The sequence below is a fragment of the Meriones unguiculatus genome, chromosome 4 (assembly GCF_030254825.1).
Source record: "Meriones unguiculatus strain TT.TT164.6M chromosome 4, Bangor_MerUng_6.1, whole genome shotgun sequence".
Lineage (NCBI taxonomy): Eukaryota > Metazoa > Chordata > Mammalia > Rodentia > Muridae > Meriones > Meriones unguiculatus.
Genome location: NC_083352.1, coordinates 30,518,862 through 30,545,571, shown reverse-complemented (window position 1 = coordinate 30,545,571; position 26,710 = coordinate 30,518,862). Strand labels below are relative to the sequence as shown.

Here is a 26,710-nt window from a genome sequence, read left to right as displayed (position 1 = left end):
CTAAATGACACATTATGTTAAGTACTGGCAAAATGACAATCTGACAGCACTTGGCAACCAGAGTCAGTCAAAAGAACAGCTGAGACTGGAGGTGGTGATAAAGGACATGCTCTTCCCTAAATCTTGTAACCTTCATTTTCAAGCAAGGTAGGACTATCCATAGCTTTTACTCCTAGGTTAACATATCTCTATGTTCACTTTTACTTAGCTGCGTTCAGCAGATTGCCTCACTACAAATCCAGAAGATCTGTAGAAAGAGAGGAAGCTACAAAAAGATATACTAAAAAAATAACTCCTAAGAATTATTTTTGTACCTATTGGATCTATGTGGGAAAAATGTATTTGGAAAAGAAATCTTGATGATAACAAAGGATAACAGAAGGGAGCTAATAAATGAGAAGTCACAGATCAGTCATGATAACCCATGGGCATATGAGTTCTCCAGAAACATTATTTTTAAAGCCATAAACTCAAACACAACTTCAGAATAAAGAGCATGCCTTAGGTCATACTACCTCTCAGTACACGTTAGGCCCTATAATTTGCCCAATTACTCATCATTTCATCTGCCTGGTTCTGGTGACTATCTGTTTCAATGAGGGTTAAAAATCAAAATGAACAACAACCAAATTTGTGCAGTTTTGTCTGATTTGTTGTTTTTTGTTACTGTTCATTTGTAGGTTTTTTTGTTTGTTTGTTTGTTTTGTTTTTTAAGAGGACACAAAGAAGAAGAGCAGGATACTGTACAACTTTGGAGAACATAAACTTAGTGGACTAAGATGCTTTATGTTTAATAACTGCCTGTTAACCAAAGTGTTTCAAGAACATGGTAAACTAACTAAGCGAGGTTAATCTGAATCTTCTATTCACCCTGGTGAAATTGAAATTAATTCACTCTTCTTAGAAACCAGAACTGACATGGGCAATCTCGACTAAAACATTTTCTGACATCAGATATTTATAAAATATTTGTACATAAGCTTAAAAAGATACATTAAAATACCAGGCCTACTAAAAGTTGAGAGCATATTTAATCACCTAAAAATATAGTTTACTATGAAATTATGAGAAAAATAGTCTATATATAATTCACATATTTGTTTCAGTGACTATAGAGAGTCTGGTGAGTTGAAATTTTGTGCTAAAAGACATACTGTTTCAGGCACAATGTATTTGAAATTCCCAGAAAGACATATATGTAGTGAAAAAATACATGTGTAGTAAAATAGGTGGTCTCTATTGCTTTAATATAGATAGTAACATTAGATTTCTTTAGTTTGGGGGCATGGCCTTCACATGGACAAACGCTGCAACTGAAACTGCCCGAATGTATCCACCTACTCTTTGCCTTCTTGTACTGATTACTTTGTTAATACTATTTCCTTTATGGCTGATGGGTAGACATAGCAAGTGTTGACTTCAGAAGGATATATTACTTACAGCATGGAGAACAGTTTGGAGAAATTTGTTGGAGAAATTAGAAAGGTAAGCCTACTCCATGGTATTAATAAGAACTGAGAGAGGACTTAGTGACTGAGTGATCTGACAGAAAACAGACTCAAAACTAGAACTAAGAACCCAGGTACCTGGTTTGAGGCAGGGTCTCACAGCAAATGTATGCTCTGTTTGTCATGTAAATAACCACACGGTCCAATCTGGCTTCCAACTCGTCTCCATCTCCACGTGTCCAGGAATACCATGAATGGCCTACAAGGCTAGGTTACGGGTTTTTGACTTGGGCAATAGGGTAATCTGACTACCTACTCAGATATTCAGAATGAGGCTGATGCATTCAAGAGTATAAAAGAAGGTAGAAAGACTTAGAATTCCGTTTAAAGAGGTAACCATAAAATGCCTTTAAAATACTCACACCTGGAGCTAAAGCAATGGCTTTGTGGCTAAGATTAATTGCTGCTGCTGCAGAGTACCTGGGTTCAATTCCTAGCATGCACCTAGTAGCTCAGAAAACACCTCTCACTGTACATCAATGGGGATCTTATGTTCTCTTCAGGCCTCCATGGGCAGGACCAGGCACATACATGGTACATATATACATAAGCAGGCACTCAAACATACCCATAAGATCAAATGTCTTAAAAAAAAATCATTTCTAGGGGCTGGAGAGCTGACTCTTAAGGTTAAGATCATTGGCTGCTCTTCTAGAGGTCCCGAGTTCAATTCCCAGCAACCACATGGTGGCTTTCAACCATCTATAATGAGATCTGGTGCTCTCTTCTGGCATTTAGGCACACATGCAGGCGGATCATTGTACGCAGAATAAATAAAAAAGTACTACATATGTTATATAATGATAGTACAACAAAAAGCTACCATGTATCAGCATATCATTACCATAGCATGAGAAGAAATTAAATTACCCAGAAACACTAGGTACAAAACAAAGCCTAAGAAGAACAGGAAAGTTGAGTCAGAAATACTTACTAGTTGTTACATAAATTGGAACCAAAAGGTCTGACGTAGTTGGAAAGTGTTACAGTAACAGCAGGCAAACACAATACTTTGGAAAATGAAGTTATAGTGGCCCACAAACATCATAGCCATGTGCAGATCAAATATAGAACAAATTGACAAGCCTCAACTTGAGGGAGGAAGGTATTTATCTGGGACATGTACATCACTTCCTCCAAGGCCCAGGGAACATCACTGTAGAGGAGTCATGAAGAAGAAAAGAGCTACAGCAGCATAAGGAGCATAGTGAAAAGCTCTCTCTGAATATGATAGGGTACTGTGCCCATGAAATCATATAGCCTAGCTATATACACAAGACCTGAACATAATGGGTGAATCAACATTCCACCACAGATTTTAGAATGGAACATATACTGTGGACAGCTGCACTGCTAAACAGAATTATTTACAAAAGGGAGGATTTTACAATGACATTCAAAGAACAGAGAACAGCTGGAGTACTACTGCTGTCTAAGAGAAAAGGAAAACAATCTAGCACATGAACGAGAGGTATTAGCTTCAGATAAGAGTAGAAACTGTTCAGTGACTACAGTAGTCAAAAAACCAGGAGATTCACCTAACAAACATGGTGCTGCAAGGTAATCTGGGAATTACATCAGAAAGAAACAAATCTTTGTAATCATAGCAAAACTAATCAATGTCACCTGTGCATTTAAGTGCCATCAATCACCTAAATGCACATAAGTGGCATAGGAATTTCTCTCAGTGAAACAAATAAAAAAATTTCCCTAAGATTTCCATGTTATAGAAGCTACTCAATCTCTGAAAAATGTTTATATTCAGAATTACTTCTAAATTACAATGACACCAACACCACCGCAATTAGGTTGTGTGACACATTAACATAGCAACAGATACAAATGCAAACATGTTCTGGTAGTACTCAAGACCTTTTAAAAATGTGGAGATCAAAATTAAGCAACAACATAATCTATGGAAGATTACATAAAATTTGCAAATTTCCTTTAGTTAATTATTTAGTTCCTGAATCCAAAAGTTGTAACAATATACATACAGGAGCCTTAACTAAAGGGTTATCTGCTGGGTCATCTGAAGTAGAGAAAGACATACAGCTATCTAGTACTCACAAAGTTGTTGCAATTTTCACAAGATACAAGAAAATCCTGAATTAACACAATCTTCTAAAATGCAAGATATGCCAAGCTTATGCCAGCCACCCTCTAAGTGTGAAATGTTTCTTTAGTCTAAATGCTGAAAAGCCACCATTTTTGTATACTCCTTAATATGTACATCTCAATTTTTGCCATTCATATAGCTAGAACTTTTATTAGATAATATATTCAGAAAGTATACAATTCACGAGGCCACATCTATGAACCATCATAAAGTGAGTGAACACCCTCCTGCAAATTAGAAAAATATAGAAATTACTATCGACAGACAAGAGCCTTCTGTGTCACTCCATGACAGCTGCCAAGACATTTGCAGAGGGAGAACACTTTCTTGGAGACAGTGCAGTGACCATCAGCGCAGGGTCTCCTTCACAGATAGATGTAAGGAAGCTGTACTCACAGAGGAGAACAAAACACATAAGCTGGAGAAACTGCAATGCTAAATACCCTCTTCAACACTTGCCATTAGATTTGTATCTCTGTGTATCCTGTTGAGGCCTGATAGTGTCCTGTAACAATTTAATTTTACAATGCATTACAGATCACAGAAGTCGAAGCATTTTCATGTTTAATGAAATCTGGACATTAGGTGACAGTGCCCAGTGTTTTGTCTTCTTTTAATATTTGGTTATGTGCCTTATTGTTAATGTCTGCTGGAGTTCTTTATACCTGCAGATCCAGGTATTTTGTTTAATACACAGAAAGCAAGTAAAGACGTAGCAAAGGGGAGCTTCCTTTCATTGTCTTAAAAGTACCCTTTAGCAAACAATTTCTTAACATTAATATAACTCACCTATTTCTTCTAGTATACTTCATCTTCTGCTCTAGGATATTCTTGTCTAACAATGAATACCCTACACCTCCTTTTGAAAAATGTTATGTTCCCAATTAGATTCATAATTCAGTTGGCTGTGTTGTGCAGGACAATTGTGTTTTATATTATCTAGCTGTGAAATGAACATACCCAACTTTTGCTAAGTATCTACAGTAAATGCTGTTCTTTGTAAGCAGAAATTTTCAAGCACTCTAGCTCTTCTTTTATATAGTTATGCTTATTCTATTCTTTACCCTTTACATTGTGCAGATATATTAACAAACCCTTTGTCAACTGTCACAAAAAATTTCCTAATTTTCTCAGACAAAAATGCATATTCTTAGGGCGTGGAGTCATCCAATCTGTGACCACATTATCCCTTGGCTTTAGTCTCTCTTTTTTAAACAATTTCTTTAAATGTCATGCAGTAGCTATCAGTATAGTTGATTTACCTTTTACTGGACTGACATAGGAGTGTTTCTGGTGGTCTGACAATGAATGGTTTATATAAAACTTCATTTTCTTCTGTAAATGTATTTAAATATTTTCATACTGTTAACTTATGTATATTGATTATATCAACCTTACTAAATTACACAATAGTTCTAACACTTCTATTCACTCTCATTCATATTCTCTCCCACATTTTTGCACACCTAGAACTCACAATAAAATCTATATTCATGAGGACTGACATATTATTTTCTGATTTTTATTTTAATCAACCTAACAAAATGAGAATCTAGAGACTGGGAAAAGATCTTCACCAACCCTACATTCAACAGAGGGCTAATATCCAGAATTAATATAAAAAACTTAAGAAATTAAACACTAACAATCCAATTAAAAATGGTATACAGAGCTACACAGAGAATTCAAGAGAGGAATATGTTGTGATTTTTAAATGTCACGTGTCATAATTATAAAAATCACTTACTGTTTCAGGAAGCTTAAAAAGTATTTTCCCATTTTTTATTTTCATTTTCATTAATTAGTTTATTCACTTTGTATCACCCATGGCCCCCTCCCTCCTCCCCGCCCAATCCCACTCTCCTTCCTTCTTTTCCACACAAGCCCCTCCCCAAGTCCACTGATAGGGGAGGTCTTCCTCTCCTTCCTTCTGATCCTAGTCTATCAGGTCTCATCAGGAGTGGATGCACTGTCTTCCTCTGTGGCCTGGTAAGGTTGCTCCCCCTTCAGGGGGAGATTATCAAAGAGCAGACCAATCAGTTCATGTCAGAGACAGTCCCTGTTCCCATTACTATGGAACCAAATTGGACACTGAACTGCCATGGACTACATCTGTACAGGGGTTCTAGTTTATCTTCGTCAATGGTCCTTGGTTGGAGTATCAGTCTCAGAAAAGACCCCTATGTCAGGATTTTTGATTCTGCTGCTCTCCTTTTGGAGCTCCTGTCCTCTCCAGGTCTTATTATTTCCTACTTCTTTCATGAAATTCCCTGCACTCTGCCCAAAGGTTGGCCATAAGTCTCAGCATCTGCTTTGATACTCTGCAGGGTAGAGCCTTTCAGAGGTCCTCCTGTACTTTTCCCTTTTTTTCCTTCTTCTGATGTCCACCTTTTTTCTTTTCCTTTCCATATGGGGTTTAATCATTTAGAAAGAGTCCTACTTCTTGATTAGCTTCTTTAGGTGTACAGATTTTAGTAGGTGTATTCTATATTATATGTCTAATATCCACTTATGAGTGAGTATATAACATGTATGTCTTTCTGCTTCTGGGATACCTCACTCAGGATCATCTTTTCTAGTTCCCACCATTTATATGCAAATTTCATGATTTCCTTGATTTTTTTATCCTACAGATTGGGAAAGGATCTTCACCACCCTATACCTGACAGAGGGCTAATATTCAGTATATATAAAGAACTCAAAAAATTAAACAGCAACATATAAAAAAATCCAATTACAGAGTACAGGGTACAGAGCTAAACAGAGAATTCTCAACAGAAGAATATCGAATGGCTGAAAAACAAAGAAATGCTCAACATCCTTAGTCATCAAGGAAATGCAAATCAAAACGACCCTGATTTCACCTTATACCCATCAGAATGGCTAAGATAAAAAACTCAAGTGACAACACATGCTGGAGAGGTTGTGGAGAAAGAGGAACCCTCCTCCACTGCTGGTGGGAATGCAAACTTATATAACTACTTTGGAAATCAATCTGGCGCTTTCTCAAACAATTAGGAATAGTGCTTCCTCGAGATCCAACTATACCACTCCTAGGCATATATCCAAAAGGTGTTCAAGCACACAATAAGGACATTTGCTCAACCATGTTTGTAGCAGCTTTTTTTGTAATAGCCGGAAGCTGGAAACAGCCCAGATGCCCCTCAACTGAGGAAAGGATAGAGAAATTGTGGTATATCTACACAATGGAATATTACTCCGCAATAAAAAGTTTCTATCCATGAAAACATTTAAGATAAGAATCTATCAACCTATTTTCTATATGAGAGTTTTAACAGTGGACTCAAAAGCATAGAATGCAGACAATACTAGTAAAAATAACCATGTCTTAAAATTTCATTAAACCTACACTGTGTCTGCTCACTTGACTTTCACTCATTCACCAAATCCTTACTGAGCTCTGTCATATGATAAGCACCAAGCTATAAGGATACACTTCTTACAGCCCAGCTGGAAAGGATACTGACTTTTAGTCTGTGTACAATAGACAAGCATGCAACAGAACTCAGTTTATTGTGGCATCTCTCTTATAAACAAAAACTTCTAGAATCCTGTGATAGACTAAAAGCATTCCTCCTAAATTTCCTGTTTTTCAAAAAGGGCTACTTAGCTCCTGAGGCTCTCCATGGGCAAGTGAGTTCCACACCACTGTACATTTAACAGCTCTGGGCAAAGAGCTTTCATAAAATAGTTTGCTTAGTGAAAATATCTCATACTTCAAATACTTTTTAAGTGAACAAAATAACAAAACAGGCTTTATCATTTCTAAGTTTTGTATTTGTTTCATAAATAACTACTAGGCATCTGAAATAAACTTTAAAAAAACATTTTTTTATTTTCTTCAAACTATAAAATTTAAATAAGATCACAAGTAATTTTAGGTCTTTTAATTAACCAAAGACTAACTGTGAGTGATAATTATTAAAGATAGTTACAGCTCTGTATCTGTGAGTTTCTCATATAAAGTCAGTAACAGAGATCAGAAACAATTTTTAAAATTTTTGACTACTCTGAAATATATAGACATGTTTTCCATGTTGTCTCTACATGGTAAAATGTGACATGTATTTACATAGTAATCTACAAATGATTGTAATTAATATAAGCTATATACTACACAATATTTTATATCAAAGACATGAGCACCTACAGATTATGGTATCTTGAGTCCTGGAACCAATGCTCTATAAGTAGGAAGGAACGTAAACACTGAGAAAGAGATTCATTGTTTTAACACTATGGGGTTTTAATACTGTATATCTTTAAAATACAAGAATGCAATCTGATATTCCCAGCACATCACAGGGATCTTCTCCTACAACCTACCTTTAGTACCCCATCCTTTTGTCTCAGCTGCCAATTTCCACAGGCACTCCTTAGAAATCACCTGCCATGCTGGCCAGGGAATTACGTAGGCTATCTTTATTTTTAATTAGATTTTTATTTTTTACATTATTTACACTTTATTCACTTTGTATCCCAGCTGTAGCCTCCTCCCTCATTCCCTCCCAATCCTACCCTCCCTCCTTCATCTCCTCCCATGCCCCTCTCCAAGTCCACAGATAAGGGAGGTCCTCTGACCCTATCTTACCCTATTCCATCTGACCCTAGCTTATCAGGTCTCATCAGAACTGGCTGCACTGTCCTCTTCTATGGTCTGGCAAGGCTGCTACCACATCAGGGGGAGGCAGTCAAGGAGCTAGCCACTGAATTCATGTCAGAGACAGTCCCTGTTCCCCTTACTAGGGAACCCACTTGGAGACTGAGCTGCCATGGACTACATCTGTGTAGAGGTTCCAGGTTATATCCATGAATGGTCCTTGGTTGGAGTATCTGTCTCAGAAAAGACCCCTGAGCCCATGTATTTTGGTTCTGTTGCTCTCCTTGTGGAGCTCCTGTCCTCTCCAGGTCTTACTATCTTAACACGCCCTCTTCTCTACCAATTCCAACCCTGGATTCTTAGCCCCAGCTTTGTAGCAGATCACCTGCCTTGGCTTCTCATTCCTCTCTGCCCCCATTCCCAGAGCTCTACACAGATCCCAGTGACACACCCAGCTTCCCTCCCTCTGGTGGATAGCCCTTTAAGGCCTCTCCCTCTTCTAGTTCATCCCCACATCTAGAAACACATCCTACTAAGGATTAAACATGGCTACACCTGGCAGCACCAGAGAAGCATTCCCTACTATGCAACACACAGTCACCACACTCTCCTAAGAACTACAGAAGGGATGTGGTTTGAAACTGTCTAGGTCTGACGTGGGAGAGCAGAGGCCACTTGTCCTTCGCCTCCCCAGGTCCTCTGTTATCACCCGGTTGCAGAGGTCAGAACAGGCTAAGGGCCTGGGGCTGTCCCCTGTCTGGCTGCCTTGCCTGAACTGGCCAAGGGGCCAGGCAGGGCAGCAGCCACCTTCTCACCACAGCCATAGATCTTGTACCCCACAAGCCAAAGTACAACCCACTTTGAAATGAGTCTCTGTCATAGCTGGAGGAAGGGGCTTCAGGACCTATCCTCCTCCCCCCACCCCCGAGGGGCTGCCTTCCCCATCAGCCTCATCCTGGGACCCATTCTGCCTCTGCCAGAGGATTATAGTTGTCTACCTTGTGTTTCTTCTTTTCCAGGCTGAGCAACCTGAAGCTGGCTAACCCTGCCTGGTCACCTGGGCCCAAGGGGGAGCCAGGAAAGGCTGCTGAAGATGGGGAAGGGAGTGCAGGGGCAGCTCTTCAGGACTCGGGCCTCTCGCTCCTCCTCCAGGACATGAACAAGTTGTGGGTGCAGGACTGGAGTAGAAGGGGGCCAGCTTGGGGGTGAGGAGCAGACCAGTCATGGGAGCTTTGTCAATAAGCCCACAGGAGGTTGGGTGCATCCCAACAACAAAGTCCTGAGGATTCCTACTTGGTTTGACACATGGGTTGTGTGGAGGTCCTGCAGTCAATGCGAGCCCTTGACTTCAATACCTGGACTAAGGTCACCAAGGAGGCCATTAGTTTGGTGTGTGAAGCTGTGCCTGGTGCCAAAGGGGTGATAAGGAGGAGAAAGCCCTGTAGCCATCCACTCAGCTCTATCTTTGGGAGGAGTAACTTTAAGTTTGCTGGAATGCCAATCACTCTCACTGTGTCCACCAGCAGCCTTAGCCTCATGGCAGCAGACAGACTGCAAACAGATCATTGCCAACCATCACATGCAATCTAACTCATTTGCATCTGGTGGGGATGCAGACACAGCTGAAATATGTTGCCTATGTTGCCAAAGACCCTGTGAATCAGAGAGCCTGCCATATCCTGGAGTGTCCTGAAGGACTTGCTCAGGATGTCATTAGCATCAACAGTCAGGCCTTTGAGTTACACTGCAAACAGTATCTCAGAAATCCATCCAAGCTGGTCGCCCCACATGACAGAATGGCTGGCTTTGACGGCTCAGCTTGGGACCAGGACGAAGAAAAGTCACCTGACCATCAGTACTTCCCAAGAAAGGAACTCCTTTCTTGGTGGGGTGGTAGACATGAGGCTTCAGGAAGATCCTGTTCAAACCACTCTGCCTGGTACCCAGATGGGTAGCCACTTGGGAGCTACATTACCTACAGGACAGCATGCTGCAGGAGACATAAAGTCCATAAGCAAATGCTGCCTCCACCACCCTGCCCAGGCAGAGAACTTTTCCATGACCCCTCTTATGTTAACATCCAGAATCTAGACAAGGCCCCACAAGCTGGTGTTGGTACAAGGGTCCCAAATCCTTCTGTTAACAGCAGTTAACAGAACTGAGACCTCTTTGACATGAAGCCTTTTGAAGATGAGCTTCAGGCACCTCCACCTCCCCAGTCCAAGTCCATGGCTGAATAACTCCAAGGGGAATCCTGGTTCCATGGGAAGCTGAGCCAGAGGGAGGCTGAAGTGCTGTTGCAGCTCAATTGGGACTTCTTGGTGTGGGAGAGCACAACACCTAGCCAGTACGTGCTGACTGGCCTGTAGAGTGGGCAGTCCAAGCACCTGCTTCTGGTGGACCCTGAAGGTGTGATGTGGACAAAGTGTGACACTCATCACTTTGTGAGTGTCAGTCACCTAGTCAGCTACCACATGGACAATCAGCTGTCCATCATCTCTGCGGGCAGTGAACTGTTGATCAGAAAGTGTGACCTACTTCTGCTCTTCCTAGAAGATGCTCCCTACTCCTTCCTACCATGTTCTCCAACTCATGTGGAACCTCTATTCTGTGGGTCTGGCCTTGGGTGGGAAGCTGGGAGCAATGTGGACACAGGGTTTAGTGTCCACCTGACAGACAGTATTAGTTAGGAGCCTGGGATTGCATCCTGATTCTGCCCAAACATTATCAAAGTATTAATGTACAGAGTGGTCCCTTGCATGGGCCAACCTGATGTCCTTTCCCCAAAGGATGGGTTCTTATAATGGAAAATGCCCAGCGGTGATAGGCTCAATGGAGCAATTGCCCTTTGGGGGAAGGGAACAATGCCTCTGGTTTACCCCTGGTCTTCAGGGTACTCCAGATCACTCTGAACACATCCTACTCACTCTGCACCCTTTAAAACTTTGTGCCTTTGACTATTGTAGATCTGCAGATACTTTATGTAAAGAGCTCTCAGGCCCTTTAGTTGGAATGGGTTGCTGACACTGTGGCTTCTTGAGCCCTGTCCTGTGCCCCTTCCTGTGTTTAGGGACAAAAGGGGCAGGAATGGCAGCTATCTCCTCTGCCTTTTGGATGTGCAGCCCTCGCCTTTATTCACAGCACTCAGGAAGCAGAGGCAGAAGGATTTGTGAGGACAGCCTGATCTACAACAGAGTGAATTCCAGGACAATCAGGACTACATAGAGAGGCCTTTCTCCAAAAACCAAAAAGAGCTTGCCCCAGAGCCTCCCTCCTGGTGGTGGAGGATGGAGTGGCAGGATTGGACCCTGCCTTGCTCACTGCCTCCTAGCCTCAATCCCTTTCCCCCAAGGGGTCTGTATACATTTCTTAAGCCTCTCATATCTGCATGTGTGTTATAGTCTACAGACAAAGTACAGCCCTTCTTACAACGCCATCCAGCTCCCTCCCTTGGGATGGCTGTGTGTACAGTCAGTCTTCAGGTGGGTCTTGTGGAGGCTCTGAGACTGCAGCAGCAGACATTCCCCAGTACCATGTGCAGATCCGGAACTGCACTATCTTTTTTAAACATGCATATATTTTAGGGCTGCAGATTTCTTTTCCTGGTTTTGTTTTCGTTGCTTACTTTTGATCACAAAATTGTGATAATCAATTACATTTATATACCACCTCACTGACTTTTCCAAACCTTAAAAAAACAAAACAAAACAAAACAAAACAACAACAACAAAAAAAAACAATTACTGCGATTTTTTGGCCTAAAAGTAACTAGATTCTTTTTTACTTCTTCCACAAGAGACCTGAGCAGAAGTTTGGTTGAACAGTGTTGTGGAGTCATGATGTGAAAGTTTACATTAGATCCTACCCTCTGCTTGGAGGCCTGTAAGACCTGCTGTGACAGAAACCTTGCTAGCTCACTCTATAGGCCTTGTGGACAAGGTTCAACTAGTTTTCAATCTCGGCCTCACCAATTTTTGGTTTGGATATCTTATACCAAAGGGAAATAGCCTTCATTAAAGCCCATATTTCTTCTTAAAAAAAAAAAAAGAAAAAAAAAAAAGAACTAGAGAAGGCAACAAAAACCAAGGAACAGAACACCCACCCCCAAAACAAAAGACTAGGTATCAATACCTAAGATTACAATCATCCCAATCCAGATACCTAGATGCCAGCGTAAAAACATATTCAAGTAACATCCAGGACAACACATTCCTAAATGAAATGAAAAATTTAGAAGCCTGAACAGAAACAACAGAGGCAAGTCTCACCAACAAAATGTAAAAGATATTTAAGAGAGAATACCAGATACTGAAGAAAAGATAGAAGAAATAGATACTGCAATTAAAGAAAATGCTTAAAAAATATTTAGGCATAAAACATCCAGGAAATCTGGGAAACTACAAAAAGATCAAATGATGATAATATGAATACTGAGGAGAAGAAACCCATGTCAAAGACACAGACAGTATTTTCAGCAAAATTGTAAAGGACATTTTTCCTAACCTAAAGAATGAGATGCCTATAAATGTACAAGAAGCATATGGAATACCAAGTAACAGGACCATAAGAGAAATTTCCCTCAGCATATGATGATCAAAACACTAAACTGTTTCTCCTTAGTTGAGAAAAATAAAAACAAAATGAAAAACTATATTCCAAAGATAGAAACTCATCCCAGGGTGCTGTCGTAATTCTCTACAAATATTCATTAAATTGCATATAAAAGCTACCTATTTACAAAACAGACAAACCTGTCTTCCAATGATTCAGATGTCTGATGAACAAAGCACTTATGACTATCCTCAAATGCCTACTCCACTGGAAAAATTAACATCAACAACCATTTGTTTCCCATTTGTAATGGTGAACAACCATAGAGACAGCATTATAGAAGTCAAAAGTTATAGTTTTACTAAAATACCTATGGGGGGGGGGGTAATCTTTCCGGCCTCTGTGAAATCAGAGTCACCCAATCCTTTTAATACTTGTTTCAACAAATCACAATGCATTTAAGGCTTAAAGACCTTTCCTGAATGTGAAAACTGTCTGAGAATTTATGCTAATCTTCAGCCTTTAAACTTCTCATAAAATCTAAGTAATTAAACTGATATAATTTCTTAGAGGCAGGAGAAACATTAGGGTGTGAGAATCATCTACTAGCACAGCTCATCAGCAGTAACATGCAGAAAGAGCTTCTGCCCCACTGTGATTTACTGGGATAATAAGGCTGGCTTATTAGACTTTTAATGATGTCTTATCTTTCATGTTTTTAATTGCAGATCCTTGGGATGTTTTCTTTTGTGTTTGAAATTAATGTTACTATTCACCACACTAATATTGCCTAGGTTAAAATGACAGTAAACTTTGAACAAATATAGGTACCATGAAGGCTTGCATTTGAGCTACAGACTACATTATTTTAACCCTTCTAGTGTGTCAAGCAACATTGCTTTTTGAAAATTACAATATTTACATTCACCCTATGTTCCTTAAAATTATATACCAGCATAATTCATTCTTTCATTCAATCATTCTACTTTATTAACATCATAAATCAAGACATGATTAACTCTCTAGTAAAAGAAAAAGAGAGCTAAAAATGAACCAATCAATGGCCTGTGTTCTGTTCCATGGACCAACGGTGCCTTTTATGAACAGAAAGTATGTAAGAACTTACTTACATACTCCAGGTCCTTCTATCTTTTCCCCAGTTTTTCACAAGACTCCCTACACTGCACCCAATATTGGGCTGTGAGTCTCATCATCTGTTTGGATCCGCTACTGTGTGGAGCCTCTCAGAGAGCAGTTATGCTAGTCTCCTGTCTGTGAACATAGCAGAATATTATTAATAGTGTCAGGGCTTGGCTCTCTCCCATGGGCTCTCAGGTTGGGACAGACATTGGTTGGGCATTTTCTCAATACCTGTTTTATTCTTGTCCCTTCACATCTTGCAGTCAGGGTAAATTTTGGATCAAAGTTTTTGTAGGTGGGTTGGTGTTGCACTCCCTCCACTAGCAGCCCTGGCTAGTTATTGTCCTCTTCAGCCTCTATGACCCTCCGCTACTTGGAGTCTCGGTTAGAGTCACTCCATTTCCTCCTGAAGCCTACTCTGTTGTAGGTCTCTACCTTGTCACAAAAATGCCTCTGTTTACAATTCCTCTTCTCTTCGCAGGTCCTCTGTCCTCCTGTCTCCCCTCTCCTCAGGTCTGATCTCCATCAGAACCAACTAATCAGGGCCCAGAGGGGCTTGCAGAGAGACTGGAGTACCAACCAAAGACTATGTGTGTACTGGACCTAGGCCTCCTACACAGATATAGCCGATTGGACAGCTCAAACTTCACATGGCTAGTAAGGAGAGCAGAGGCTCTCCCTGACATGGACTCTGTTGCCTGCTTTTTGATCACTTTCCCCAGTGGGGCTGCCTCAACAGGCCACAGGGGAGGAGGACATGCTGAGTCCTGATGCAATTTGGTATGCTGGAGTGGGGAGAGTGGTGGGGGCTCCCATTTCCTGAGGAGTAGGGGAAAGGGGATACAGGGAAGCGGGAAGAAGGGTGGGACCAGGAGGAGTGGTGAGAAGGGGATCTGATAGGGATGTAGTTGAATGTAAATGAATAAATTAATAAATGTAAGAATCATTTCTCCTGCTCAAGAAGCCCAACAGGCAGTAAAGTCTACCTCCATCACTTCTGAAATTTAACTCAGAGTCCAGGAAGCTATGAAATATGTATGTGTAAATATCTCCAGAGTTCATTTCTTCTTTGCCAGGAAGTTCAAATCTTTCTGACTATCCTACACATAAAGCTCCAGAAATAACTTTCTCTTTTTGCAATATATACTCTATTCTTACTCTAGTTGTGAACCAAAAGCAATAAAGTATAGTAGTAAATATAATTACTACCCTTATAAGACAGTTTATCCAGAGGTAAGGGCTTGTAACACTAAGTAATTCACTGGAAAGTATGTTTTCAAAGGTTCAACTATAAAACATGCACCTGTATTTTTTGGTTCTGTTGCTCTCCTTGTGGAGCTCCTGTTCTCTCCAGGTCTTTCTATTTCTTCCTTCTTTCATAAGATTCCCCAAAAGAAGAGCAACAGACTTAGGAAAGAAGTAGGAAACAGTAAGATCTGGAGAGGACAGGAACTCCACAAGGAGAGCAACAGAACTAAAAAATATGAGCACAGGAAAAGGAGCTGGGAATCTCTTTAAAGATTGCTTGCCTAGTCTAACTGAATTACCAAGCTGCAGAGTCAATGAGAAATCCTGTGTCAAAAAATTGGGTGGATGGAAAGAAATACAAGAAGACACCCAATGTCATCCTCTGGTCTCCATGGATACCCCATAAACATATCCACATAAATACATAAGCATGCACACACACATGTGGAAGGAAAAAAAAATAACATAGGGCCTAAGATTCCACAAGCACCATTTTTCTGGATAATTCCTTTTGTGTAGTTGATGCATTGCTGTAGAGCAAGTCATTGACTCAAGAACTTGTCTTTTGCTAGGCAGTCAGCGGCTGTCTAACAGAACTTCTCCATATCATCTTCTAATATTTCTGCCAAAACTGAAATGTAAACTCTTGCTTCCAAAGGAAAAAGAGATGTATTAAATATTTGGGAAGCTAAATATTTGAATAGCCTCTTACTTTCAAAGGAACTCTCCAAATCAATTAAGAGAGTATAGAAATTAATTCTCTATATTCACACATAGTTTGGTGACAGTAAGAATGTTAGTAATGGTGGTAGAAGACAGGATATTATGAGTACATCTCAAAGAATTACTACTTAAATGATTTCACTTTTTCAGTTACAAACAGATAAATAACACCAAGTTTTACCTTAAAAGACAGGGACCAAAAACAAACAAACAAAAAACAAACAAACAAACAAACAAACAAAAAACCACACATGTAATTTATTTTAAAAAATAATGATCAGAGTTGAGTGGTTTACATAGTGAATTCTAGGACAGCCGGAGCTACAGAGTGAGACCCTGTCTCAAAGAAAACAAAACCTCAACATAACCACAACTGTTTCATCTATAAGAACCTATCCAGGTTCAATTTGAATTATACCACTAAATTTCCACTTATTTGATTCCTCCCATTAAGTTAGGCCCAAGACTGCATAACTTTAAGGATCAAGAAGATCTGCCATATTTGGAGAGGTGAGGCTCTACCATAATTAGAAAAACATCAAATATTTTCCAATAACCGGCAAGACATTAATGACCTCAATCATCAAATCAAAAAACAGACCAAAAGAGTGGATTACAAAGCAGGCTCCTCATCCTGTTGCCTGTAATACAACCTCACAATTCAAGATGGAAAAAAAGTTATTCAAGCAAATGCCACTAAAAGCAAGCATGAGCATCCATATGAACATGTAATAACTCAACTCAAAGTGAAGAAGGAAAAGAAGAGCAGTTCAGTGCAGTAACGCTCCACCAGGGGTGTATAACAGTTCTAAGAAGCCCAAGAAACTTTTCTCTAAAATAGACCATACCTGAAAGAAGGATCGCACTTCTTGATTACGTGAATTAAAATTAGAAATTCAAGAAAAATTACAGAACACATATACAAAGTCACAGAGACAAAAACAATACATCTCCGAGTGTCAAACTGTTCATTATAAAATCAGGAAGCAAATTAAAAAATCCAACAAATATATCTGGGCACAGGGTCTTTTCTGAGACTGACATTCAACCAAGGACCATGTATGGATATAACCTAGAACCTCCACTCAGATGTAGCCTGTGGTAGCTCAGTAACCAATTGGTTTCCCAAAGTGAGGGGAACAGGGACTATTTCTAACAGGAACTCAATGACTGGCTCTTTGGTCTCCCCACCCCCGAAGGGAGGAGCAGTCCTGTTAGGCCACAGAGGAGGGCTTTGCAGCCAGTCCTGAAGATACCTGATAAAACAGGATCAGATGAATGGGGAGGAGGTCCCCCCCATCAGTGGACTTGGAAAGGGGCATGGTGGAGATGAGGGAGGGAGGGAGGGACTGGGAGGGAATGAGGGATCGGGACACGGCTGGGATACAGAGTTAATAAAATGTAACTGATAAAAAAAAATAAAATAAATAAAAAAAAACAATAAAATAAAATAAAAAAAAATCCAACAAAATGAGCAACATATAAAACACTTTTATATACAAGAAACTGACAGACATAACAAAAATGATTTTAAGAAGAATATGTACAGCAACAAATCTCTGAAACATTAGTGAAATATAAATACTTATCTTAATGATATATTTTTAAGGTCTTAGAAAAATATGAACAAGCCAAACTGAAAATAAATAGAAAGAAATCATGATCAAGGCAGAAACTGAGAAGAAATGAAGATAATAGATATACAACAATGACAAAAAACTGACAAAAGAAGAAAAAAGGGCCAATTGATAAAATTAAAGATGAAAAGGAAGACATTACAACTAATACTAATGAAAGTAGAATGATCACATATTTCTCAAAAATTGGAAAATCTAAAAGAAATAGGTTAAGTTTATATGAACAAAACTAAACCAAAATTCATGAACAATTAAAACAGAAGACTGAATTAGTAGTAAATAAATCTTCCAAATAAATAAATGCTAAGGCTCAGAGAGATACAGTGCTGTATTCATACCTTTAAAATAACTAAAAGTGCTCCTCAAGCTATTATACAGAACTGGAACGAAAGAAATACTCAAAATTCTTTGTGAATCCAATATTATTTTGATATCAAAAGCAAGCAAAGAGACAACAACCACAGAAAAGAAAATTATAGGCCAATCATACTGACGAAAACACATGGAAAACTTACCAATAAGTACTAAAAAAACTGTACACAAGCACACGTCAAAGGTTATTACCCACCAGTCAAGGTATTCAATGATATTTCAACATACACAAACTAACATAAGGTAACTATGCTCAGGAACAGAAAGCACATGATGTGAACAACACATACAGAAAAGGCCTGCAATAAACTACCTTTATAGCAAAAACTCGAAAAAACTAAGAACAGAAAAAAACTCAGCTCAACAAAGCAATTACCATACATGGTAACTATACAGCCAACATTACACTAAATAGAAAATCTGAAAGTAGAAAGTTATGTCCTCTAAAATCTGGAACAGGACAAACACACACACTTTCTCAACTCTTACTCAATGATCAAAGTCTTAGCCTGAGCAATAAAGTCAAAAGAAAATGGAATCAGAAATGAATGAAAACAATCATATTGTCCTTATTTGACACAATACCATTCCACAAAAAAAGAAATTATATAAGTTCTACAGACAAGTCTTAGAACTGATAAGCACTTTCAGTAGGGTAGCAGGATATAAAATCAACAAAATCTCAATTTATAAAATAAGAGAGAGGGAAAAGAAAGGAAAATATTAATCAACCACCTAGGAATAAGGCCACTCAACCAAGGTCACAGAGCTCAAAAATGAAATTTTAAGACACTACAGTAATAAACTAAGACAACACCAAAAAATACAAATTCCTCAACCTGTAGACATCTCAGCCATGCTCCTGTATTTGCTGAATTAACAATGTGAAAATGCCTATATTACTGAAAGCAATCAACACATTAATGTAATACCTATAAAAATTCCAATGACAGAATTCACAGAAAGAAAACAATGTTAAGAACCTTATGCTAGCTGAGAGTGGCCATTGTCACAGTAAATTCTACCAGAGTGAACGCAGGACTAGCCACAGGATTATCATCATGGATTGCTGCAGCCATGAATCATCTGAAGGAATGGGCGGGCATGGGAGCGTTAGCAGGCCTTCTGGTGTTGGTCTCCTTGGTTTGCCTGTGGTATATATGCAAGATTAGAGTCTCACAACAGTGTGATGCAGCCATGATCATTCAGGCCTTTACAGCCATGGAAGCAGGACATTCGCCCCAAGCATGGTTGGCTACCATAAAAAGCTAAAATGTTACGCTCAGGATGTGAGGCTAAGCACTGCACTCAGGGTCAGCCACTTTCGACCCAGAGAAGAGCATGTCTGATTGCATGGGGGTTAATACCCCAGGTCCCGCCTCTGAGAAAAAGGTATCGGACGGGTCTGATGCTCTTTGGGTGGATGACACCTAAATGAACATCGGTACAAAGTCCCAATTTATTTCTAATATCAGAGATCAGACCTCTACTCTTGCCTGATGTGTCTAAAACAAAAAGGGGGAACTGTAGAGAGCTGCGGAATGCTGTGCCTTAAAGATGGAGGTGGTTTCCGCCTTCCACCTTCCCGATGGTGAGTGCTCTCTGTCACGAACAATTCCACATTTGGCTAAGGCTGAGGATCTGGCTTGCTTCCATGTATGAGGACCTATCTGCATTGCCCACGTGGCACGCCTGGGTTGGCTACCCAGAGGCTATTTAAGCTGTGGGCTGGCTTTACCCAGGGTTAGATGATTGTTCAAGGTTCCTGAATAAACTGCATTGAGAAAAAAAAAAAGAATCTTATGCTAACAAAAAGTACTTTAGAGAACCAAATAAATTGTATGCACAAAGATCAATGCCAGAACCTGGAAACAACCCAGATGTCCATCAACGGTGGAATGGGTACAGAAATTGTGGTATTTTTATACAATGGAATACTACTCAGCAATCAAAAAGGAGGAAATCATGAAATTTGCAGGCAAATGGTGGGATCTAGAAAAGATCATTCTGAGTGAAATATCCCAGAAGGTGAAAGACAAACATGGGATATACTCACTTATATAGACCTATAAGATATGATAAACATAATGAAATCTATACACCTAAAAAAGATAATCAATTGAGCGGACAAGGGTTAAGATGATCAATCCTCGTTTAGAAAGACAGATGAGATATGCATTGAATGTATGACAGGAGTCTACTGAGCACATCTGAAAGACTCTAACTAGCAGTGTTTTCAAAGCAAAGACTCATGAGCAAACCTTTGGCAGAGTACAGGGAATCATAAGAAAGAAGGGGAGTTAGTCTGATGGGGAAAGGATAGGAGCTCCACAAGGACCAAATATATCTGGGCACAGGGTCTTTTCTGAGACTGACATTCAACCAAGGACCATGTATGGATATAACCTAGAACCTCCACTCAGATGTAGCCTGTGGTAGCTCAGTAACCAATTGGTTTCCCAAAGTGAGGGGAACAGGGACTATTTCTAACAGGAACTCAATGACTGGCTCTTTGGTCTCCCCACTCCCGAAGGGAGGAGCAGTCCTGTTAGGCCACAGAGGAGGGCTTTGCAGCCAGTCCTGAAGATACCTGATAAAACAGGATCAGATGAATGGGGAGGAGGTCCCCCATCAGTGGACTTGGAAAGGGGCACGGTGGAGATGAGGGAGGGAGGGACTGGGAGGGAATGAGGGATCGGGACACGGCTGGGATACAGAGTTAATAAAATGTAACTGATAAAAAAAATAAAAAAAAATTATTTAAAAAAATAAAAAAAACCTTATGCTAACAAAAAGTACTTTAGAGAACCAAATAAATTGTATGCACAATGATCAATGCCAGATATATTACAATACTTGATCTCAAAGAATACTACACAGCCAAAGTAACAAAAACAGCAGCATAGATCAAAAAGGTAGAGCATATTAACTGACCATTAATAAAGATGCCAACAAAATATACCAGAGAAAAGAGACTCTCTACTGCTGGTACTGGGAAAAAATTTCAACGTGGAGAAGAAATGAGACAATTAAACCTGGATCAGATATCTTAACTTATGGCAGGACACTGTAAATATCAGTGAAACAAACAAACAAAAAACAGAAATAAACAAAAACAAAAACAAACTGGAGGCCATACTTCAAGACCTGAATATGTGCAAGAGCTTTCTGAAATAAACTCCAGGTCTTTCTATCTCCCCCTTCTTTCATAACATTACCTGCACTCTGACCAAAGTTTGGCTGTCAGTCTCAGCATCTGCTTCAATACCTGCTGGAATTTAACCTTGTACAACCACTTTGGAAATCAATCTGGCACTTTCTCAGAAAATTAGGAATAGTGCTACCTCAAAATCCAGCAATATCACTTTTGGCATATACCCCAAAGATGTTCTACAACTCAGTACAGGCATTTGCTCAACTATGTTCATAGATGCTTTATTCATAATAGCCAGAATCTGGAAACAACCCAGACGCCCTCAATGGGGGAATGGATACAGAAATTGTGATACATTTACACAATGGAATACTACTCAGCACTTAAAAACAAGGAAATCATGAAATTTACAGGCAAATGGATGGAACTAGAAAAGATCGTCCTGAGTGAGGTATCCCAGAAGCAGAAAGACACACATGGTATATACTCACTTACAAGTGGATATTAGACATATAATATAGGATAAACCTATTAAAATCTGTACACCTAAAGAAGCTAAGCAAGGAAGAGGACCCTGGGTAAGATGATCAACACTCATTCAGAAAGGCAAATGGGATAGACATAGAGAGAAGGAGTAAATAGGGAACAGGACAGAAGCCTACCAGAGAGGGCCTCTGAAAGACTCTGACCAGCAGTGTATCGAAGCAGATGTTGAGATTCATAGCCAAAGTTTTTCTTGTTCTTACACTAGGTGCTAGGTTGCTCATCTGAAAGCTCTGGTTTTCTCAGGACTGGCTGCAAGCTCCTTCTTGAAAGGGTTGTGCTATGCTGCAAAAATTTGACTATGCTGTACTGACTTTTTTAAGTTAAAATATAATTACAATACACACACACACACTCATTTCTCTCCCCAATCTTTTGAGCTGACATTTTTCACTTCTAAATCTCCATTTGAATTTCTTTGATCACTAATTATTTAGAAGTATGTTGATTTCCATATATTTATAAATTTTCTGATTGTTCCTGTTACTGATGGCTACTGTCATACCAATGTGGTCAGAAAACTTATTTCATATGATTTCACTATTATTTTGTTAAGACTCAACTTTGTGTCCTAACATACAATCTATCTGAAAGAACTTTTTCTTTGTGCTTGGGAACAATCTGTATTTTACTGAAGTTGTGAAGTATTTTCTGCTTAAGCCTCTTAGGTTCTTTTGTTCCATAGTGTTCTTTGTATCAGCTGTTCCCTTAATTTTCTTGGGTCTGGTTACTCTCTCCATTGTGAAAGCAGGGAGCTGAAATCCCCCACTGATGGCTGTCTATTTCCTCCACTACTTCCACTGCTTCTTTTGTGTACTTAGATCTTCCAATGCTGTGTACATATTACACAAGTGTTGATGAATTTGCTCATTTTTATTATATAATACACATCTTTCTTTTGGATTTTATATTGTAAGTACAGCTCTCATTTGATTACCATTTATGATATAGAACCTTTTCAGTCTTTTGCTTTTAACCTACATGCATCCTTAAAGCCAAAGGCATGGACTTCTCATCTGCATTTAATCATTACATAATAATAATATAATCAATTTCTTTCTTTACATTTTAAATTCCATTTGCCTCCCAGCCACCTTATCTTTGCGTTTAATATTTGAAGAATTTGGCTCCAAGACAAGTCTATGTGTTCATCTTTCAAGGTTGAGATAGGTAATTAAAAGGGCTCATAGCAGAGAAAGGTAGCATGTCCTTCCCACTTGGTATGCAGTTAGTCCATCTTAGAAAGTTGTAATCAGCGATTTAAGGATGCCAATACAGAATCCCTGATTGATTCAAGGTCCTGAAATAAGGCATTTATCAGTTCCAATGGAACATTATTAGAAGACCTGGCTGAGCAGACCTCATCTGAATAACTTTCTCCACTCTCATGTAGGACTTTCTCACTACTACACCTTGCCTAACCAACTAAACCCCAAAATTCATTTGTTTTTTGAAAGGCTCCTCCAAAACAAAATAAATTCTTTGCTGGGCATGGAAGTCACATGACCTTTGCCCAGTGTTGTTCCGTGGCGAGAAACATCCTTGTGCTACATCTGCTTTCTTCATTATCTGGTGTTCACACCAGCTCACTCAGTGAGTAAAGGCTGCTACATAGTTCTGCTACCTGTCTTAATTGATCTACAAACTCAACAAATTAGCAAGTGAACATGTTAGTTACTGAGCAGGATGCAGTTCATGGAGAGCATGGAGAGTAAAAAACATTCTCAGGAATGCTACTGAAACTATCAATTCTTCTGAGGGGCTCATAGGCACTTTAGAAACTGGTCATAGGGACTCAAAGCATACCACACCAGCAATATTAGCAGGCCTTGGGTAGTGTTTGTGGATTGTGTATACAAAATTTTAGGTCTGTCTTTCCTGTTAGATCTACATTCTTAGTCAACTTTCATAATAGGCTATATGAGAAGACTAGAAAACAAACTCTAAAAATGGTGGGAAACAACACAAGATGCTCTCATGGTCCTCCAAAAACAGGACCAAACAGACACTATACCCAAGGACCATTGGCCCTTAGAGGTCCCTTGATATGAACTTGTACCTACAATTTCCATGTGGGAAAATGTAAAACTCATGATGAAAAGGCTTAAGAGAACTTAGCAGTGGGATCAATTCCCTTTCAGAATGAAAGGTGCAATTTCATTCTGATGCTCTACAGGATGAGCTGCTACAAATTTGTCCTTCAGAACATCCTAAGTGAGTACTTCTAAGACAGCAACAACAAAGGGTGGGACAGCTCCACTCCTGTAGTCTCTGCAAGACACTTAAGTCTGGCTTCATGATGTGGTGGTGAGTCAGGTAGATTTCAAGCATTCCTGCTTTGAAGATAGCCTGCCAAAAATGTGGCATCAGGCTAGCAACGAGGTCCTACACACGAACTCTACTTTGGTTCCAACCAGTGGTGGGTATGGGGAAGACAACTGAATGGCCTGCCACCTCAGGACTGTTAGATCTTTTCCTACAGAAACAAACTAAAAGAAACTAGTCCCTTCTGGGTCCTGTCCTCAGTCTCCAAGCTAGAAGTTCTAGCCAGGAAAATGCCTGTAGCTCTTCACTGGTTTAAGGACATTTCTTCTGTGAAAATCTCCAGTTAGGCACAAAGCCAGCTAGCTACTTTCACTGCCACTTACTGCTCGTCAATTCAAGAATCCAGGGGGCTCTGAAGCAAGGGAAGAGAACACTAGAAAGAAGCTTAAGAAACAAGCTGAGCCTGAAGACCCCCTTTTCTTTTAGCTCTTCAGATTTCCTTACCCTCACATTATCTCTGCTCCCTTCTGATCCGCACTAAATTCAATCCCATAAATAAAAAATTGCCAACACTCTGCGAATTACACATCATTCTGAATATCCATGTTCCTTTACCATCAGCCTGTTGACATTTCTTTGTACAATCTACTTTCCCTCCATTTTATACTTGTGTCACAGTGCGGGAAATGGAGGTAAGCTTTTATTCCATCTTAAGGAATCAGATCATCAATAAGCTCTACATATATAAATATGTGTCCTTTACCATATGCTTTCCAAACATTTTCAATTGGTCTGTGTATTATGAATTACTTCTCAGGGCACCTTTTAAAGAGTAGGACGTTTCAATGTTAATAAAGAGCAATCCATCCTTTTTCATTTATGTATTCACTCATCTTACAGTACACAATTTCCTGTGCTCTTCTAGAAATGTCATTTAAGCTCTTGTACATGGAACCATAAGCCACTGGGTACATTCCACAGATGTGAGTTCAGTTGCCTGACTTATTATTTGTACTTGGGTATTTTCCAGTATTACTTGTGCCAGCCTGTACCTCTTGTTTTTATTAACACCTGTGTTCAAAAGTGAATTGAGCATGTGTGAGTGTAGGAAAAGTCCCCAGCTTTCTGATACAATGATCTAGCTATCAAGCTATAGGCTAATTACTATTCTAATTATAACAGCTTTACTGTAAGTAAAAAAATTAGCTAATGTAAGGCCTTTGACTTTTTTTTAAAACAACAATAACAACAACAACAACAACAAAAAACTACCTCAATATTCTAAACTCTTGGCTTTTCTATATGAACTTTAGAACCAGTTTCTGGATTTCTTCTAAAAAAAAAAGCCCTCTAGGAATACAACTGTCTTTTAAATAGGAAGGAAATATGAAACATAATATTAACCTTATGCTCTTGAATACACGTAACTCCACTAAGTCTCTTTTTATGTACGCATATAGCACTAAGGGCCTTTATACTGTTCTTCCTGTGGCAGTATCCAGGCCAGTTTGCTACTGCATTGTTAGATCCAGTCTGGCAATCTCTGCCTCTTAATTATATGCTAAAACCTGTTTGCACATAATGTAATAGATGTAACAGATACACTGATGTGATGAACTTACGTCTCTCATTGTTTGTATGTCACGTGGCTTTCTCCCTATGCTCCTTTCATATCTGTTTCTGTCTAATTACATGCTTAGTTTCCACTTTAACCCTTGACAACTTACATTACTACCTATATCCTCAGGTTTTTCCCCTATTGTTCCTCTGAAGATATAACATAGTTCTTCAACTAATCCCCTCCAATTTAAATGTGACACTGAAAAACTTGTCATAGTAACTGTCTAGCCAAAACCAAGTTGGCCTTTATATGGTATTCCTAGCATTTGCAAATATATACATATGTATTAAGCCATACAGTCCATTAATGCAGTTACAAATTTTACTTTCCTTTCCTATCATATATTTGAAATTAACTGAAGTGAAAAATTAATAATCCTTCATATATTAGGAAATATTTTTTTTATTTTCTAGTAATGGTTTAAGACTATTTCTGTGACATAAATTCTGTGCCTCTATAATGTATTTTTTAAACTGGAGAGGTTTATGTTTTTCATTTTTATATGAGTGATTTCATCTGTTCATACATATATACACCAGGAGAGGGCATCAGATCCCATGCGACAACACTTACAGACTGCAGTTATAGATGGTTGTGAGCATATAATGAAGGGTACTGGGAACTGAGATCAGGATCTCTGGAGGGCAGCCAGTGCTACTTAACCTCTGAGCCATCTCTCCATCCCTATAACCTATACTTTAACACTAATATTTTAATTAATTCAAGTATTAACTAGTAATCATATCACTTTTAAGGTATTTCATGTTTTATTTCACTTCCACTAATTCTTAATGTTTTTCATTTACTCTTTTGGGGGAACACAGTGTCAATGTAAGTGGAGGTATGAGGACAACTTGGAGTTGGCATTCTCATTCTTGTGTATGGATGCTGAAGACTGAATTCAGGTGGACTATCTCAGCAGAAAAAGCCATTACTCACTGAACCATCCTGCTGGCCCCTTTATTAGTTAACTATATTTTTTTAAAAAGCATAAATGATGTTAGCAACAGTCAAAAACCCAGCTTTGTAAAACATGAAGTAAGAACATGTTCTATGAACTGGTCTTAGTATCATCTGAACGCATCTTCCAAAGCCACTTTCAGTCAGTGCCTATTTCTGGAAGCATAAACATTCTAACATCAGTTTAATTACTTTGCATGTGTCTAGAATGACTCCGTGTGTTTCCCGTTCTGCCTACACTGGATAAA

At 39.2% G+C, this 26,710-nt stretch overlaps 1 protein-coding gene and 1 pseudogene across 5 annotated transcripts in view; one reads left to right on the top strand and one right to left on the bottom strand.

Annotated features, from left to right (window-relative positions):
* The window catches only part of Tusc3 (tumor suppressor candidate 3), a 160,922-nt gene that overhangs the window by 59,656 nt on the left and 74,556 nt on the right, over positions 1-26,710 (bottom strand). The window lies entirely within an intron of this gene.
* On the top strand, positions 5-10,339 carry LOC132653552 (SHC-transforming protein 1-like; annotated as a pseudogene).